This window comes from Narcine bancroftii, chromosome 1 (genome assembly GCF_036971445.1).
Source record: "Narcine bancroftii isolate sNarBan1 chromosome 1, sNarBan1.hap1, whole genome shotgun sequence".
Taxonomy (NCBI): domain Eukaryota; kingdom Metazoa; phylum Chordata; class Chondrichthyes; order Torpediniformes; family Narcinidae; genus Narcine; species Narcine bancroftii.
In genome coordinates this window covers 367,175,989-367,196,312 of record NC_091469.1, presented here as the reverse complement: position 1 = coordinate 367,196,312, position 20,324 = coordinate 367,175,989, and the positions used below count along the sequence as shown (strand labels likewise).

Sequence of the window (20,324 nt, the reverse complement as noted above, 5' to 3'; positions counted from 1 at the left end):
CTCTGGTTCTCCTTTCTCTGGTTGTAAGTAACCTTTTAGACCTCTCGCTGAAGCAACCATTTCACTGTCCTTGGTTTAATGAGACAAATAAATATGAACTCCAGGACCTTTCCCTGCAGTCCAAATATCACAAGTATATTCTTGCAATGAAGGAAATGCAGTGAGGATTCATCCGATCGATTCCTGGGACAGCGAGGCATGTGGGTTTAAAAGGAAAGGTAATGTGGTGCGCTGTTAGACAGAACCAGACCTTTACCTTTACCTTTGGCTTGGCTTCGCGGACGAAGATTTATGGAGGGGTAATGTCCATGTCAGCTGCAGGCTCGTTGGTGGCTGACAAGTTCGATACGGGACAGGCAGGCACGGTTGCAGCGGTTGCAAGGGAAAATTGGTGGGTTGGGGTTGGGTGTTGGGTTTTTCCTCCTTTGCCTTTTGTCAGTGAGGTGGGCTCTGCGGTCTTCTTCAAAGGAGGTTGCTGCCCGCCGAACTGTGAGGCGCCAAGATGCAAGGTTTGAGGTGATATCAGCCCATTGGCGGTGGTCAATGTGGCAGGCACCAAGAGATTTCTTTAGGCAGTCCTTGTACCTCTTCTTTGGTGCACCTCTGTCACGGTGGCCAGTGGAGAGTTCGCCATATAACACGATCTTGGGAAGGCGATGGTCCTTCATTCTGGAGACGTGACCTACCCAGCACAGTTGGATCTTCAGCGTAGTTCCTCTGTTTGCGCGAAAGCTGCACTGTGATTCTGGGAGAACATTCTCGGCGACACTAGGTATTATTCTATTTAGGAGAATCCTAGCGAAGATTTTGCCTGCAATGGAGAGCAGCGTGATTCCCCTGTAGTTTGAGCAGTCTGATTTCTCGCCTTTGTTTTTGTACAAGGTGATGATGATGGCATCACGAAGGTCCTGAGGCAGCTTTCCTTGGTCCCAGCAGAGCTTGAAAAACTCATGCAGTTTGGCAAGCAGAGTTTTGCCACCAGCCTTCCAGATCTCTGGAGAGATTCCATCCATACCTGCTGCTTTGCCACTTTTCAGTTGTTCAGTTGCCTTATATGTCTATTCCCGGGTGAGAACCTCATCCAGCTCTAGCCTTAGGGGCTGTTGAAGGAGCTGGAGCAGGGCGGAATCTTGGACTGAGCAGTTGGCACTGAAAAGAGATTGGAAGTGTTCTGACCATCGGTTGAGGATGGAGATCTTGTCGCTGAGGAGGACTTTGCCGTCTGAGCTGCGCAGCGGGCTTTGGACTTGGGGTGAGGGGCTGTACACAGCCTTTAGAGCCTCATAAAAACCCCTAAAGTCGCCAATGTCCGCGCTGAGCTGGGTTCATTTGGCGAGGCTAGTCCACCACTAATTTTGGATCTCCCGGAGTTTACGCTGAAGATGGCTGCATGCACGACGGAAGGCTCTTTTCTTCTCCGGCCAGGACGGCTTTGCAAGGTGAGCCTGGTGGGCAGCTCGCTTCTTTGCCAGCAGCTCCTGGATTTCCTGGTTGTTTTTGTTGAACCAGTCCTTGTTTTTCCTGGAGGAGAAGCCCAGTACCTCTTCAGTGGATTGCAGTATGGTAGTCTTCAGCTGATCCCAGAGGGTTTCAGGGGACGCGTCCGTGAGGCGCGTTGCATCATCGAGCTTTGCTTTGAGGTTTGCCTGGAAGTTTTCTCTCACTTCGTCTGACTGCAAGTTTCCAACATTGAACCTCTTTCTGGGGGCTTTACTGTTCCTGGACTTTGGCTTGAAGTGAAGGTTGAGCTTGCAGCGAACCAGCCGGTGGTCAGTGTGGCATTCCGCGCTGGGTATGACCCTGGTGTGGAGCACATCTCGTTTGACTCTTTCTCGCACCAGGACGTAGTCCCCAGATCGGGGATGCATCCAGGTAGTCTTCAGGCTGTCCCTCTGCTGAAAAAGGGTGTTTGTAATGACAAGCCACTGTTCTGCGCAGAGCTCCAACAGGAGGCGCCCGTTGTCGTTGCACCAGACACACACAAGGTAAAGTGTACAACAGGCTTTAATCCACAAAGACTTCCACAGAGCCAGGCTCTCTGTTGCTGCAGTAACTCTGAGTGAGACTTCGGAGGCCGGCGCAGGCTTATAGCCCAGAGGGTGATTGACACCCGACCGGGTGGGGCTTGATCCATTCAGGTCGACTGATTGACAGCCGGCCAGGTGTTGTCCTGTCCTCCTTACATTCCTACAGGTACAGAGGTTGCCCCCTGCAGTAAGCCGGTGGTGTACCACCACAGGTAATACTGTTGAATTGTACAGCACTCTTAAGGGGTCCAACAAGGCAGATGCAGTGGAGAACCAAGAATCACGAACTGAAAATGTGATGTCAGCTGTTCAAGCCAGGGATGAAAAAATGTTTATTCGCTAAGTAGTGAAAATGTCTTCCCAAGAGAGGATCAGTCAGTGAATCATGTGGATATATTTTTTAATGCATTAAGGGAATTAAGAGACACATGGTTATTGCAGTGTGGTGATATGTTTCCTTCATTGTATTTAATTATTGTTGACTACTGTATATATGGAGCTGGCCTGCCCACTGATGACTCATACTCCATGACTCCTCCCCTGTGGTCCTGGGCCACAAAGGTCAAGGCACCTCTCCCTTTCCTTCATTCCTATTCCTGGATCTGGCCCAGCAAGGTTCTTCTGCATATTAAAGCCTATCGTTCCCTCAGCCTAGTCTCTGTGGTTACTGGTAGTGCCTATCATGCAGGAAAGTGAAAGGTAAGCAATCAGCCATGTTCTTATTGAAAGGTGCAAAGAGCAAAATAGCTTACTCCTTGTTATGTGTTTATGGAAAGCAGGCAGAATAATTATCTACATTTTAATAATGAGGTTTCATTACCAATTATGCAACACTAACAATGAATAAAAGATCATTTTTAATTACTTATTCATGGTTGCTAATCATGGTTTTAGTTTATTTTATTTTATATTTATCATGACGCAAGAGAGATCATTCAACACGTTAAATCCTTGTCAGTCTAATGAATCCTCTACCCCAATTTATTTCCCTGTAACCTCCTCTCACTGTCCTAATTTCAATCATCTTAACACTACAGCCAATTTACTGAAGCCAATTAAATTACCGCATCTGAGGGAAGCAGCAGGACACTGGAGAAAGCAATATTGTCACAGAGAGTACATGAAAACTCCACTAAGACAGCAGCAAAGGTCAGGATAAGTCCTAGGTCAATGGTCCTATGAGACAGCGGTAATATCCACTACAGCACTGTGCATTGAGATAAAAATCCAGTTTCCAATCAATCACTGTTCAAAAGTTGTTGTTTTTTTAATGCCCGCACATGAATGCTAAGGTCTGGGAAAACAGATGTTGATGAGATGGGAAGAAGTTAAGCATAAGCATAACCAGACTAACTCAGTCTCCACATAAATTGAATAATTGGCAGTCATCTAAAATAATATCCCAAAGCCTCAGTCGAATTTGATAGGCTAAACCTTCACAGAAAACATCCCAAAAAGTAATCACCTTTATTTGATTCCAACCTGCATTGTCTGAATGATGCACATCAGCTTTTAAGTCATGGAAAGTCTCAAATATGAATAGCAATCACTCACCAAAAGAGAAAATTTGTCTTTTTTATTAATTTTTTTGTATGATGTGGATGTCGTTTGTGAGGCCAGCATTTATGGTCAAGTGCTGAATGTCCTGGGGAAGATGACTTGCCTCATTGAACTTTGTTATCATTGAAGCATCACCAATGAGGTTAGATAGTAAAGTTCCAGACTTTTGACCCAGTAATGAAACGAGATAGTATGTGGTTTAGCAATTAATATTGTTCATTTGCAACTTCTCTCTATGTTCTTTTATGCTGGTGGAGATTAGAGGATTGAGGGCTGCCATCAAAGAAAACTTGATGAATTAATAAAGTGCACCTTGTAGATGATGCCCACTAGTGCTGGCAGAAGAACATGATTAACAATGGGAAATGAATCAATGAAGTGACTTGCTTGGTCCTGGATGGTACTGAATTTGTTGTAGCCTGCAATATCCACTTTGTCCCTTTATAGGTATGAAAAGCTGAAGCGAGTTAGGAGCCGGTTACTTATCACAGAGTACCCAGCCTTTGACTTGCTCTTATAGTTTTTGTTCTTGTGTTGCAGGAACCATTGAGATTCCAATCACTGGTGATTCCAGAATGTTGATACTTTAAGATATAGCCAAAGGCTTTGCAGTTTCCATGTCAAAATAAGGTGATAGATTCCATCAAGTTAGAGATGGTTTTTGTGTGGGGTAACTATTGATTATCACTTACTGTCTTCCTTCTTTGGCTTGGCTTCGCGGACGAAGATTTATGGAGGGGGTAAATGTCCACGTCAGCTGCAGGCTCGTTTGTGGCTGACAAGTCCGATGCGGGACAGGCAGACACGGTTGCAGTGGTTGCAGGGGAAAATTGGTTGGTTGGGGTTGGGTGTTGGGTTTTTCCTCCTTTGTAGCAGGAGCACAAATCAATAGAACATAGAAAACAGTAGAACAAGTATGTGCTTTTTGTCACAATGTTCTACCGATGTATGTAAACCTATTCCAGCATGAATATCACCCTTCCCAATCTCACACCCTTAATGCTTGATTTTTTTTGTACATTCATGTGTTTATCTATGAGCCTTTATCCCTATTGTAATGGCCTCCATCACCAGTCCCAGCTAAGTATTCCAGGCTCCCACCATTCTCTATTTGAAAAAAAACAACCTCTGAAGTCTCCCCTAAACTTTTCTCCATTCACCTTATACAGACAATCATTGTTGCCCTGGGGAAAAGATATTGGCTGTCCACTCTGGCTATGCCTCTCATAATCTTATATCTATTGTCTCCTCTCATCCACTATTTCTCCAAAGAGAAAAGCCCTAGCTTGATCAACCTTTCTTCTTAAGACATGTTCTTCAATCCAGCTAGCATCATGGTAAATCTTTTTTGCATTTTCTCCAAACCTTCCATAACCTTTCTCTAATAACGTTGCCAGTACTCAGAATCAAAATCAGAATTTATTGTAATGAACATGTCACCAAATTGATTACAGGTGCAAATATTGTTATAAATATTGTTATAAATACATTAATGCAAAAGAAGAGAATGTGAGGTAGTGTCTGTGGTTCATTGTTCAGTCAGAAATCTGATGGCAGAGGGGAAGAAACTGTTTTTCTACCACTGGGTGTTGGTCTTTAGGTTCCTGTACTTCCTTCCTGATGGTCGTAGTGTGGAGTGGGCATGGCCTGGGTGGTAGAGATCTTTGAAGGTAGAGGCTGCTTTCTTAAGACACCACCTCTTATTGATGTCATCGATGGAGTGAAGACCGACGCCCATGATGGGGCTGGCTGAGTTTGTAACTCTGTTATATTTTCCATACCAGAAGTGATATAATCAGTCAGAATGTTCTCCATGTTACACCTGTTGAAATTTGCAAGAGTGTTTGATGACATACCAAATCTCCTCAAACACCTCAAGAAGTATTGCTGCTGGTGAGCCTTCTTCATGATTGCATCAACATGGATGTCAGAAATAAAACTTCTCACACATGAGTCTCTTTAAAACTGATGACACGACAAGCTTTATTTACAAGTCTGCAGAGTTGGACTCAACTGGCTTCTCACCAGTTAAGCCCCGATACATACAGTGCATTGATTTTTATACCCTTATTGTTTGCCCTTCCCCTTCTTATTAATACTGTTTTAATTGGTTAGTATTGCAAAAGCATTCTAAGTATAACTGCATTTTTAATTATCACGTTCGTTACGTACGCTGCGAACTCTACATACACTAAATTCTGTTTCTCACCCTTCTTATCAATCTTTTGTCTCGCTAGTAAGCTCCCTGTCCGTTCTGGCTTCCCTTTTTATGATTAATCATCACATTTTAACTTAAGCCATTTTAACCTAAATTCTCTATATATAACAATCCACCCCTTTCTCTCTTTAAAATGTGTGTATTATATATATATGAATGGGGATTTTAACTCGGGGAAGAGAAACGTTTCATGATAAATTAATCTCGTGCTGAAGTAAAATCCTAACGGGGTCTCCCAGTCCCCCTGGTTGCATAGCCTGTTGGACCATGGAAATCACCAGGCTGCGTAGACAGGGAATAATACAGGGCAAAACAAGTAGGAGGAATAAAATACCTCCGATGACCCACAATAAGGTACGCCACCAGGTTCCTCCAAACCATTTGTCTATCCAATTTAATTTTGCAAAAGGATGCCAGGTTTGAACCGGTACATGGGACAAAGTACGAATATTATCAGCGATTTTTCGAATGGCTTGGGCATTATCATCAATCTGTAAGCAGCAGTTAGTCAAATTAAGTTTTCCACATACACCACCTTCCGTGGCTAGGAGATAGTCTAGGGCCAGACGGTTCTGATATATAGCAGAGCGCATTTGACCTTGCTGGGATGCAAGTAATTGCAGGGCTAGAGCTGTTTGATTTGTAACAATTTCAAGGACTGCTTGCAAGCGAATAATGCGATTTAACATATAAATAGGAGTACGGTAACTCCAGGATCCATCTTGAGCCCATGTAGCGGGACCATAATATTGAATTATGCATTCTGGAGGCCAATCGTCTCCCCATTGTCCCAAATGTACCGTGCTAGAGCGGGGCTGACGGTGTAATGTATCAAAAACCTTCACTCCTAATTTATGACCGTGATCGTGGGGTAGGAGGAAAAATTCTGGGCGGATTATTCCTAGGAAACAAGTTCCACTCCACTGTAAGGGGAGACGAGTATAAGCTTTATTACCACATACCCAGAATAATCCATTTGGGGATACTCCATACCCCCTTTCCCAAACTCTTTTAAGAACGGGGTTTGATTGGTATGGTCCTGTGATGGTGGAACTGGTACAATTCCAAAACTGAATACTGCTATTAGACAGGGGTAGGCAATTAGTTTTAAAAACAGTGGATAAGAACCAAGTCAGGGGTTTAGGAAACCAAGTGAAAATACCAGGCGAAATGCGAATCCATACAGCCTTGCAGGGACTTTTTCCTACTGGGTATTTGCCGGTTCGTGAGAGACAATAAAAACCAGAGGGGACGTTAGAGAGAGACCAAGTTTCTCTTGATCTCGTTCGGTTAGTTGTCCATATTCGGGAAATCATGGTCAATGAATTGAGGGACTCCCCCCACCAAGGCCATTGCTCTGACATCCGTGGACCCCCGCAGACCCAACAATTGGTTACATTAAAAGTTCCTGCAATTTTAGTTGCAAGATCTACAAAAAGGTTATCTCCCCCAACTGCATGACCGAAACTTTCATGGTTATTTGGATGGACTCGAACTAAGTCCGGCTGTCTTAAAGGGGCAGGCACTTTCGAGTGTGGAGTGGAACTTTTCATTGGAATAGTACGCTGGTGTATGCAAAACCAGAGTCCATCAGGGCATGGTGGGCCTGAGTCACCCTTCCAACCGTTAAGAGGGAAAGGAGTGGTATTAGGAATCTGTATATAATGACCCATATTATTTCCTTCTTTTTCCTCACAAGGGGTATATGGATGTTGGGTGGTATTTTCTGCCCAGCATTTCTCAGGAACTGAGGTATGGGAAATAAAATTACCCTCCTTTCTTCCCCAAATGTGGTCCTGAAACAGGACCACTGTGTCTCTGCATTTCTTACATTTCACACCTGATAAAGACATAGGCAAACTAAGAAAAATCAAAGAACATAACAATAACATTGTGAATCAAGTCTTTCTGCGAAATCGCAAGGTAAGAGGTTTTTCTCCAGGAACACAAGTCCAATCTGAGTTTGTATCAGGGTCCTGAGGCGCCTCTACAGGTCCCTTAAATCTGGATGCGTGCGTCCACCCCTTCTCTCTTGTTCGTGCTGCAGCCTCTGTAGTTAAGAGAACTTGGTATGGACCTTCCCACTGGGGCTGGAGTTTTTCAGTTTTCCAGGTCTTGATGAGAATCCAATCTCCTGGTTCCACTTTGCGTAAAGAAAAGTCTAGAGGCGGTGTTTGTGCCAATAGTCCTCTCTTTCGTAAATCTGTAAGAGAGCGTGACAGTGCCTGTAAATAGTTCCTAACAAATATATCCCCTTCCCCCAAGGTGGGACACCCCTCAACTGTACTCCAGAAGGGAAGCCCAAACATCATTTCATAAGGGGACAATCCTACATCTTTTTGTGGGGCAGTACGAATTCTCAATAAAGCCAGGGGCAGACACTTTATCAAAGGCATTTTAGTTTCCACCATTAATTTTGTCAATTGCATTTTTAGGGTTCCATTCATACGTTCAACCCTCCCTGAGCTTTGTGGATGCCAAGGGGTATGCAATTTCCAAGAGACCTGTAATGCATTACAAATCAATTGTTGGATTTTTGAAGAAAAATGTGGACCCCTGTCTGAGTCTATAGAATCCATTATACCATATCTGGGGATTATCTGATCTAGGAGGAGGCGAGCTACTGTAGAGGCTGTAGCATTTACTGTTGGGAAGGCTTCCACCCATCAGGTAAAGTGATCTATTATCACCAACAGATACTTCCATCTTTGGACAAGGTAACTCTGTGAAGTCGATCTGGATACGTTGAAAAGGGCGTATGGCTAATGGTTGACCTCCCATGGTCCCTGTCCTCATTACCTTGTTATTAATTTTTGTGCATAGGTGACAATTCTGCACCTCCTGTTGGGCCAAGGTGTAGATTCCCTTACACACATATTCTCGAAGCACTGTGTCACATAAGGCTTGGGTGCCCCAGTGGCTCTGATGATGCAGGTGTTTTAAAATATTGCGAGTTATTTCTTTATTTAGAACCATTCTTCCATCTGGTGTCTTCCATGTTCCATCAGGCAGCTGGCTTGCGCCCAACTGAGCCATGTCCTTTTCTTCCTTAGCAGTGAAAATGGGAGCCTTCTTTATGCCTTGTCTTATTGGGATTAAGGTCAGCAAACGGACTTCTTGTTGCATGGCTGCCCTTTTGGCTTCTTCATCAGCCAGTCTGTTTCCAATTGCTGTCGGGGTATCTCCCCTCTGATGGCCTGGTATGTAGACCACTGCTATTTCCTGGGGTAATGTCAAGGCTTCTAAAGTCAGAGTAATCATCTGTTCGTGTGCCAATTCCTTTCCTCTTGATGTAATTAGACCACGCTCCTTCCAGATCTTACCAAAGGTATGCACTACCCCGTACGCGTATTTGGAATCAGTGTAAATCGTTCCAATTTTCTTTGCCAGTATTCTGAGGGCTCTCTGCAAGGCATATAGTTCACAGGATTGTGCTGACCAGCTTCCGGGTAGTCTCGTGGATTCTACTACTTTCCAAGTATTTCCTTCTATTATAGCATACCCACTTCTTCTCATTCCATCAACACATCTGGCGGAGCCATCAATGTAGAATTCATATCCTTCTCCCAGCGGAGTATCGCAAAGGTCTTCTCGGGTCTTGGTCTGAAGATCTGTCAACTCGACACAGTCGTGCTCCACCTCTCTCTCTGTTTCACTGCCGTATAAAAACTGAGCTGGGTTGCAGCTATTAATCTTTGCAAACTGTAGATCTTCTGCGACCATTAAAATGGTTTCATACTTTAATATGCGAGAATCAGTCAGCCATCGATGGGCAGTTTGTGTTAATAAAACACTCACAGAATGGGAGGTGTACACAGTCATCTTTCCTCCAAAAGTAAGTTTACGTGCTTCCTCTACCAACAGAGCAGCAGCCGCTACTCCCTGGATACACGTCGGCCATCCGCGAGACACTGGGTCCATCATTTTGGAAAGGAAAGCCACTGGGTGTCGCTGACCGCCTTTTTCCTGTGTTAAAACTCCCACAGCTGTTCCTTGGTTATGAGTGACAAATAGCTGGAAGGGCTGTTTTAAAGAGGGCAGAGTGAGTACTGGGGCTCGTGTCAGGCGATGCTTCAAGTCCTCAAACCATCCTTCCTCCTCCTGGGTCCATTTCAATGGATATTCATTTTCATTTGTCAGCTTTTCATACATAAACTTCACCAAAGCTGAGTAGTCCTCTATCCATAACCTACAGTAATCTAAGAGTCCCAGGAATTGTCTTATTTCCTTCTTATTACGGGGTAACGGCATTCTAGTGATTCCCGCAATCTGTTCAGGGGTAATCCGTTTCTGTCCTTTACTTATCTGGTGTCCCAGATATACCACAGTTCTCTCAACGAACTGTAACTTGTTCCTGGACACCCGTAGACCCTTTTTCCCCAGATAATTCAAGAGTCTAATTGTATCTCCCCTCATTTCTTGTTCCTTGGGTCCTGATAATAGTAAATCGTCCACATACTGCATTAGTTGGGAATCATCAGATTGTGGATAGTCCGCCAGGATTTGTTCTAGCATTTGTCCAAACAGGTTCGGAGATTCAGTGAACCCTTGGGGCAATACAGTCCACCGAAGCTGTCTCCGTCTACCTGTCCATGGATTTTCCCATTCAAACGCAAACATATCTCTACTTTCCTCTTCTAATGGACACGTCCAGAAGGCATCCTTCAAGTCGATAACACTAAACCACTCATGGTCTGGGGGAATCCGACTCATAATAGTATAGGGATTAGGCACCACTGGGTGGCGGGTCTGAACAATAGCATTCAAACTTCTTAGATCCTGAACTAGGTGATAGGATCCATCTGACTTTTTCACTGGGAGTATAGGGGTGTTATAAGGTGACATGCATTCTTCTAATAGTCCGTCTCGTATTAGAGTCTCAATTACCGGCTGTAGCCCTTTTCTCCCTTCCAAAGAAATAGGATACTGACGTTTCCTTACCGGCTGATGACCTGGTATTAATGTGACATGTAAAGGTGGGATGTCCAGACCTCCTCGATTTCCCTCCTTATACCAGACTCTCTCGTCAATCTGCCGTTCATCCTCTTCCTTTAAAGCACAGAGGTGGACTCGCACTTCTCCGTCCACAGGGAGAGCACCCAAACCTAGGAGAGCCTGTAAGTCCCTTCCTAGGAGGTTAAATCCAGCCGACGGTAACAACAAGAGGTCTTGTACCCCTTCTCTTTCTTCCAGTTTCACTGTTACTTGGGGAATTATTGATACCATTCTGGGAGCCCCTTCTATCCCAGAAATTGTCAAATTACTTTTTACAGGCTCAGTTCCGATTGGCACAGTTATTACACTACTTCGTTCCGCTCCTGTGTCCACCATAAACACCACCTCTTCTCCCTTGGGACCAATTTTTAGTTTTACCAGGGGTTCCCTCTTATACTTGGTCCCTAACATTTGGAACCCCTGACCCCCCTAATCTTCTTCCATAAGTTCGAGGGCACGCAATTCCCTCTTGTATCGGGGGCATTCCCTCTTAAAGTGTCCTTCCTCATTGCAGTAATAGCACTTAACGAACCTCCGGGGTCTTCCCTCTCTTGGATATCTTGGATTGTTTAGAGGAAGGTTTTGTTTTCTTTCCCCTCTGGATTCGGCATTCATCTGTCAGATAGTCTGTACCATAACCTTTGTCGCCCTCTTTTGATCTTCTTCTTCTCTCTGCACATATACTTTTTGCGCCTTTTTTAACAGGTCGCTTAGGGGTTTTTCGCTCCAGTCCTCCTCCTTTTCTAGTTTCTTTCTAATGTCCTGCCATGATTTGGAAACAAATTCAATTCGAATAAGCTGTTCACCCATTGGTGTACTAGGGTCCACGCCAGCATACTGTTGGACATTCTTTCTCATCCTCTCCAAAAAATCAGTAGGGGACTCGTCTTTCCCCTGGTGGTTCCCAAATGCCTTGGTAAAATTGTGACCCTTTGGCACAGCCTCCCGTATCCCTTTAATTGTCCACTCTCTATATTGTCTCATACTTTCCAATCCCTCGGGTGTTCGTTTGTCCCACCTGGGTTCTTTTAAGGGATATTTTTGTTCATGGGGTCTGGGGTCCCCAGGTTGTTCATATTCCCACATGAGGAGGGCAGCCCGTCGAATCATCTGCCTCTCCTGGGGTGAGAATAATGTTCCCATTATTGCCTGCATCTCTTCCCACGTATATGTGTTTGGTCCCAGGAATTGGTCGAGCTGTTCAGCCAGATCTTCCAATAACTTTTTCATTTCTTTCTTAAATCCCCGCACCTCTGTACTAGTTAGGGGAACATTCACATATCCCGTTCCCCCTCCCGGTCCTCCCATAGGAACTTCCCTCAGGGGATTTAGGCTTATTGAAAACTTTGATGGTCCTGGACCAGTCTGGGATCTTGTCCAGGGTCGGTTTACCAGTGGAAGTTTAGGGTCCGACTCCCTTAATTCATCCTTTTTTTCCCGGCCCCTTTCGGGGCAATCAGATTCATCACCTTTCCCCTCCGGTAATGAGCTTTCCTCGGGCGCAGTAGGCACCGGGGGAATATAAGGAGGGGGAAGGTTGTCCAGAGGTTCCCACTTCTTTTCTCCCGCTACCCTCAATTTAAAACATTTTGTTAAGGATCCTGGCCAGGGAACCCAACAAAATGCATACGCTGACTCTTCTTGATTCACCTTTGGTCTCGAATTTACATATATGTTTAATGCTTGTCTAACCCAATCCTCATCAGATCCAAATTTCGGCCACCAGACCGAGGAACCTTTAATAGGTTGTTTCGACCAAAGGAGACAATATTGGATCATCTTTTTCTTGTTTTTGTCTCGATATCTTTTACTATCCCAATTTTCAAACATTCTCCCCAAAGGGCTGTCAAGGGGAACTCCCAGGAATTGTCCTGAATTTTCAGACGAGCCCTTAGATTTTGATCCTCCCATTTTCCCACCTAGATCTGTTTATCGTTGCTGAGGACCCTCTCGTTCTGGACCCTACTCCCTTCTTCTCAGACGCCTCGTCGGAGGTACTGTCCCTCCTTCGGTTACCGCCGAGGTTTCCCTGGGGTCTATCCTAGAGTCCCACGACAGGGTCCTCACGCCACGACAAAAGCTCTATACCTGATCTATTACGTTAGGTTTTTTTTTATCCAAACAGGTGTATCCCGTTACACCTGTTACCCAATCCCCACACCACAATCGTAAGTCGTCACTTACCGGTGTCTTCCCGGGGATTGAACCGTCACCCTTCTCCTCTCCGTCTTGTCGTGTCACCTTGTCCGGATACCACTCGCTCAAGCCGCCCGAAGCGACGAGCAAGGGACTAGGAGCCGCTGAACTCAGCGGGGTGCACCACCTTCTCGCCTCCCCTCACGGCCGGAGTGTAGATCCCGGACGAGCCCCCATTTGTCAGAAATAAAACTTCTCACACATGAGTCTCTTTAAAACTGATGACACGACAAGCTTTATTTACAAGTCTGCAGAGTTGGACTCAACTGGCTTCTCACCAGTTAAGCCCCGATACATACAGTGCATTGATTTTTATACCCTTATTGTTTGCCCTTCCCCTTCTTATTAATACTGTTTTAATTGGTTAGTATTGCAAAAGCATTCTAAGTATAACTGCATTTTTAATTATCACGTTCGTTACGTACGCTGCGAACTCTACATACACTAAATTCTGTTTCTCACCCTTCTTATCAATCTTTTGTCTCCTGCATGTCTCTCACTATGACCATGAAAAGATATGTTTTAAAAAAAACATATCCAGCTGAACCTTTTGTCCTTGGCTGCTAGTAAGCTCCCTGTCCGTTCTGGCTTCCCTTTTTATGATTAATCATCACATTTTAACTTAAGCCATTTTAACCTAAATTCTCTATATATAACAATGGAGGCTCAGGAGAGATCTTCAGAGATGCTAACACCCAGGAATTTGAAGTTATTAACCCTCAATGAGCACTGGTTTGTGTTCTCCTGATTTGCCCTTCCAGAAGTCCACATTTGCTAATGTTGAGTGCAAGGTTGTGACATCACTCAACTGGCTCATCTATCCCACTCCATTACACTTCCTCATTGCTGTTTGTGATGGCCATGAAATTATCAGCAAATTTGTACATGGCCTTTGAATTATGCCTAGACACACAGTCATGGGTGTAGAGTGAGTAGAGCAGTGGGATAAGCAAGCATCCTTAAGGTGTGCCTGTGTTGATTGTCAGTGTTTGTTTCCAATTCATACTGACCTGGTCTTCTGATGAGGAAGTCAAGGATCCAGTTGTCGAGTGGGGTGCAGAGGCCTAAGGTTTGGAGCTTGTTGACCAGTACTGAGGGTATGATGGTATTGAAAGTTGAGCTGCACACTGATGAACATGTTGCTGTTGTTTCAGTGATCTAGAGCTGAGTGGAGAGCCAGTGATATTGCATCTGCTGTGGGGGCGATTGTGCAGTAGGCAAATTGTGGTGGATGCAGATATTAGTTAAATTCTGGCCATGACATTTCATCACAAACTGAACACAATAATCCAAAAGATTATTGTGTCTGCAGACACGGGGATTGTAGTTGTTACAAGATTAAATCAGGTTTGACGAGTACACATAGAGGGTAGTCCAGACACAGGCTACGCAGTCAAAGGATGATCTTTTTTTGCACAAACGGGGAACTCATAAAAGGGAAGATACAAAATAACACTTGATACTAAAACAATATAAGCATTCAGCTGAATTTAAGGGCTTTTAGAATAGTTTTAATAATTACAGACAAAATTGCATCCCACTACTTGACTAAAAAAATCTTAAAAATTGATTTTAATTATGCAAATTTAAAGAAGTTCCAAGCTTTCAGCATAATTATGATTATATTTTCTTAGAAAAGGCTGCATAATTCATGATATAAAACTAGCAAGTTAATTGAATATCATTATTTTAATGATGTTCTAAATCCATAATTATACTCTTAGTTAGCCACAGTTCTCCATCACATCATTACGTTCTAGGTATAATATTTGTCTCAAAAAGGCAGTAGAATAAATTATTTTCAATTACTTTGTTGTCTGGGCTGAGGTTCTGAAAATATATTATTTGTGTTCAGTGAGTTATGCATGTGTCAGTGAATTGAGTAGTGGGCTGGAGAGCGTGTATATATTGTAGCATTTCCATAGATCAGAGTCAGAAGCAAGGCCTTCGCTACTGCGCAACTTTCAATCTCCAACTTAGGTAAGAACTACTACATCTGTTTTCGTCTGATATGATCATTACTTTGTTTAAAATTTATTCATACAACACAGTAATAGGCCATTTTGGCCCACGAGCCCATGCTGCCCAATTATAGCCAACAAACCCGGTACATTTCAAACAGTGGAATGAAACTGGATTCCCCATGGAAAACCCATGCAGACACAGGGTGAACGTATCAACTTCTTACAGACAGTGTGGGAGTCGAACCCTTGACCAGATTGCTGGCGCTGTAATAGTGTTGGGCTAACCACTACATTAACCATGCCACCTTGCTTGCTTCAATTTTGTTTGCTTGGTTCAATTTTACTTGGAGCTGAAAGGCTGCAGATATTAGAAATCTGAAGTGATATCTGAGAATAATGGAAGAGGTCAACAGCTCAGAAAGCATTAATGAACCTTCACCAGACCTGGAAATATGATTTTCTCTCTTCTTGTCTTCACTGCAAATTAAAGCTGATTGTTTTCTTAATTTACCAGATCAGCCAGAACCCAAGTATTCAGCCAGCTGGGGCAGATTCTGTGAAGCAAGAAATAGAGTTAGTGTTTTGGGGCAGTGACCTTTCATCAAAACGTTTCAACCTTATTTCATCGATTGCTTTGTTGTTTTACCTTCATTGAGTACAAAATTTGGGACTTCATGATTCATCATGACAAGGCATTGAGGAGACCACAGTTGGAGTACCGTGTGGATTTCTGGTTGCCCAGCTACAGGAAGGACAACAATAACTTGGAAGGGGTGCAGCAGAGATTCATGAGGATGTTGCCAGGGTGAGAGGGCTTTAGTCATTGGGAGAGGCTGGATAGGCTGGGTATTTATTCTCAAGAGTATAGGAGGAGGAGAGGTGATCTGATGGAAGTTTATAAAATCATGAGGGGCATGGATAAGGTGGATGCTCACAATCTTTTTCCCAGGATAGATGATTCTAGAACTAGGTTTATCATGAGAGGGAAGAAGGTCTTGAGGGGCAACTTTTTCACTCAGAGGGTAGTCCATAACAGGAAGGAGCTGCCAGAGGAAAATATAGAACTGGGTCCAACTTTGATATTCAAAAGATATTTGGACAAATTTATGGATAGCAAAGGCAAAGAAGGATATGGAAATAGATTGTCAGCAAGAACAAGTTGGGCTGAAGGGCCTGTTCTATGCTGAATGACTCCATGACTCTATAGTTGATCTGTTAGAATTTGGAAGGAACGGTTTAACAGTGAAGGCGAGTCTTGTTGCATTGAAGTCATGGTTACAATTTTTTTTGTATTATTTCAAACAGGTATCAAATAACAGAAAAGAATCACTGAGTTTTTGATTGTTCTGTTTCATTTGTCTTAATTTGTTCTTCAGTGAATATTTCCTGTGCTCTGGTTCTTCCAGGTTTCCAATATAATTATTGCTTCATACCTTTTCATGACTTTTATACTGGCCGCATCAGGAGCAATCTTCAGCAGACCAGATATTTACTTTAAGGTTAACAATATGTTGATAAACATTTTGGTTACAATAATTATATATCTTGTTCATAGAGACCCTTAGGACAGAGGATGATTTGGTTTTGTGGGGTCTGGAGTCCGTACTGAGGTCACTGTGACAGCTGCAGGCTCAAACAAGGGCAGGAGATGGCTCATGGATGTGTGAGAGGTATTTTTGAACAGGAATGGGGAGAAATTTCTCCAGTCACAAGGTGGTGAATCTGTGGGATTTGTTGCCACAAATGGCTGTGGGGGCCCTCATTGGGTATATTTAAAATGGAGCTTCATATATTCTTGATTAGTAAGGGTGTCAAAGGTTGTAGGGAGTAGGCAGGAGAATGGGCTGAAAAGGAAAAATACATATGATTTGAATGTGCGGAGTGGTTTTGATGAGCTGAACGGTTCAATAGTTCTGCTCCTCCACATTATGGATTTATGGAATTTAGTGAGGCAGTCTGTTCTTTCCATTATCTCTGTATACTTCCAATGCATGGCTTTAACGTTCAAGAACAGTTTCTTTCCAATAACAATTTGGCTCTCATCCCCTTGTTATACTAATCATGAACTGCTCTGATATCATAGACTGTCTGTACTATTGCAGTTCACTTATTTTTACATTAGGATTACGATGAATATTTGTTATCTCTGTACTTTTTGAATTTATTGTCCCTTTAATTCAATTAAGTTTACAATTTTTTTAAAGTATATGTTCAACTGCAGCAAGTAAAAATTTCATACAATGTGTAGGGCAAGAAACTCATTATTATTATTTTAATTTTCAATACTGCCCGAAATGCTCTCTGTAAGAACTCAGCAAGTCATGCAGCTTCCATAGAAGGTAAAGGTATACAGTAGAGCAACATTCCTTCTTCACTTTGAGCAGTTAAGGACTAGAACTTCTCAGGACTCAGTGAAGTTTGTGGTGAATGTTTTTCAGTTCTTCAACATCATCATTCTTGGCATTTTTAGCAGTCACAGGAAGATCAAAAAGTCTGAGTCTTTTAGTTTTCCTGCAATCTTTAAAACTGTGAAGGGATTAACTAGCATTTGGATACAATAAAGGCAAAATTATGGGGATACATAAACCAAATAAATAAATTAAGGGACTAATAAGTGATTGAGGAGAACCCCCTTCAACAAGAGAGTGGCAAGAACTAAGTTGAGGGGAAAAATGCATTTGTCAGGAAACTAGATAGGCACCTTGCAAGTAATCAACAGAGAGTATTTTTTGTCAGGATGAAACTGAAATGATGGTGTTTCTTACTATGCTTTTAAACTGTAAAAACGTTTGTCATCTTTTAGGATGAGAAGTATTCTGCTTGTCATTACTTTTGCATCTACCTTCTTACTGGTGTGTGTATCCACGAATGAAGATGGATGGAAGTCTTTAAAGAAGCAACAGAACAGGGACCTGGTAAGTGATCGGTAGACCGTGGGGTGTTAGGACAAAAATGTAACTTTACTCAGCACAGCATTCTTCGGAGAAATGTAAAAAAAAGTTCTCCTTCAAAAACTATTTTGAAAGAGGGCGAGGTACTAAATCAACTTGTAGTTTTCAAGGAGAAGCAATTAGCGGATAGTGAGTTCAGGGAGGACTATGCAGATAGTCTAGACCATGTTGATATCAAAAAGGAGGAAGTGTTAGAAACATAAAGAGAGATGTCTCAGGGCTTGCTGGGATCTACCCTAGGTTATTGAGAGAAACAACATGGGAGATTGCTGATGTTTGACTGAGATCTTCGAATCAGCTGCAGAATTTATTGTCATAAACAAGTGTCATGAAATTCATTGTTTTGCGGTAGCATCACAGGTGCCAAAATTGCTATAAAATACGTTAAAAAATAAATTGTCCATTCAAAAATCTGATGGCAGTGGGGAAGAAGCTGTTTTTGCATCATTGGGTATTGGTCTTCAGGCTCCTGAACCTCAGTCCTGAGATGGTAGCAGTGAAAAGCAGACATGGCCTGGGTGGTGAGGGTCCTTGATGATAGAGGTTGCTTTCTTGAGATTCTGCCTCTTGAAGAAATCCTTAATGGAGTGAAGACTGATGCTCATGAGGGTGATGGATGAGTTCACAACTCTCTGTAGCCTTTTCCTGTCCTGTGCATTGGCACCTCCATACCAAACAGTGATGCAACTCATCAGAATTTTCTCCAAATACACCTGTAGAAATTTACCAGAGGCTTTGGTGACATACCAAATCTCCTCAAACTCCTAATGAAGTATATCTACTGGCTAGCATTCTCATAATTTCATCTATCTGAAGACCTCAATATCGATCTTTTCTGAGAGGTTGACACCCAGGAATTTCTACTGCTGACCCCTCTATGTGAACTGGTTTGTATTCTCCTGATTTCCCCTTCATGAAGTCCACAATCAGTTCCTTGGTTTTGCTAACGTTGAGTGCAAGGTTGTGACATCACTCAACTGGCTCATCTATCTCACTCCATTGCAATCTATTGCCACCTGTGATTCTGCCGACGGCCATGGTGTCATCAGAAATTTGTACGTGGCATTTGAATTGTTCTTGCTACACAGTTATGGGTGTAGAGCTAGTAGAACAGTGGGATAAGCAACATTAGTGGGATGAGTGTGTGCATTGCATTCCTCACTGTACAAAGCACCCTGAAACCCTGGAAAGCATTTTTGTCAGTATTCCAATGGGCTTATGTAGGAATCCTCTCCTTAGTATTTCATAGATTAAAAGTAAGTTAATACTTGATCACAAAATTAAGAGTAATGAGAGAAATGTTAAGGTGTTTTGCTTGTAATATCTGTCATTAGCAAATTTGTATGTGGCATTTGAATTGTGCCAGTCATGGCTGTAGAGAGAGTAGAGCAGGGGGCTAAGGATGCAGCCTTGAGGTGAGCCTGTGTTGATTGTCAGTGAGGAGACTGTGGTCTCCCCATGAGGAAGTCAAGAATCTAGTTGCAGAGGGAGGTGCAGAAGCTTCCAGTCGAGTACTGAGGGGAGGATGTTGTTGAAAGCTGAGCTGTAATCAATAAAAGAAGCCTGATGTAGGTATTGCTGTTGTCGAAGTGATCCACGGCTGAGTGGAGAGCCAGTGAGATTGCAATCTATTGAACCACAGGCGAGGTCCCAGAGGACTGCATAATGGTCAACATTATTCCTTTGTTTAAGAAAGGAAATAATAGGCTGGTGAGCCTTCTATCTGTGGTGAAGAAGATTCTTGGGGACAGGATTAACTCCCATCTGAAAAAGCATAGATTTATTAGGGAATAGTCAGCATGACTTTGTGTGGTAGAGGTCACATCTTAAAAACTTGATTGAGATTTTTAATTAAATGAAAAGATGATTGCCACTGCTACTTATTTCAGAAAACTCTATGCTTATAACCCCTAGGTCTCTTTCAGTTTGACAATACATTCCAGGATCCCACAATTAAATGTGTAAGTCTCGGCTTGGTTTGTTTTCCCCAAGTACAATACCTCGTTCTTAGCCAAGTCATACTGCATTTGTCATTCCTTGGGCCTCTTACCCATCAGATCAAGATTCTGATGCAATCTTAGATAACTATTTTTACTTTCCACTACACAACCAGCTTTAGTGTCATCTGCAAATTTATTTACCATGCATTTTCATTTTCATCCATATTGTTAATATAAATGGAAAACAGCATGCCACTGTTCACAGGCCTCCAACCTGAAAAATAAACTCTCAATAACCAACTGCTGGCTCCTACCACCAGGTTAATTTGGTTTCCGATTCTTTGAACCGCAGGCTGTCTGATGTTTGGGACATGCTTACCATCCATTATCTTGTCAAAAAAATATCATCTACATTCTTCCCTCATCGGTCTTCTTGATCACCTCTTCAAAAAAAGCCTTCAAATTCATGAAAC

General features: G+C 42.9%; 1 long non-coding RNA gene across 1 annotated transcript in view; it reads left to right on the top strand.

The window, feature by feature from the left end:
- The first annotated feature begins 137 nt into the window (after positions 1-137).
- Positions 138-20,324, top strand: part of LOC138750732 (uncharacterized) — a 36,406-nt gene continuing 16,219 nt past the window's right edge. Inside the window, exons 1-2 of the long non-coding RNA XR_011349482.1 lie at positions 138-218; positions 17,764-17,875. This is a non-coding gene — a long non-coding RNA (uncharacterized lncRNA). The remainder of the gene's footprint in view (positions 219-17,763; positions 17,876-20,324) is intronic.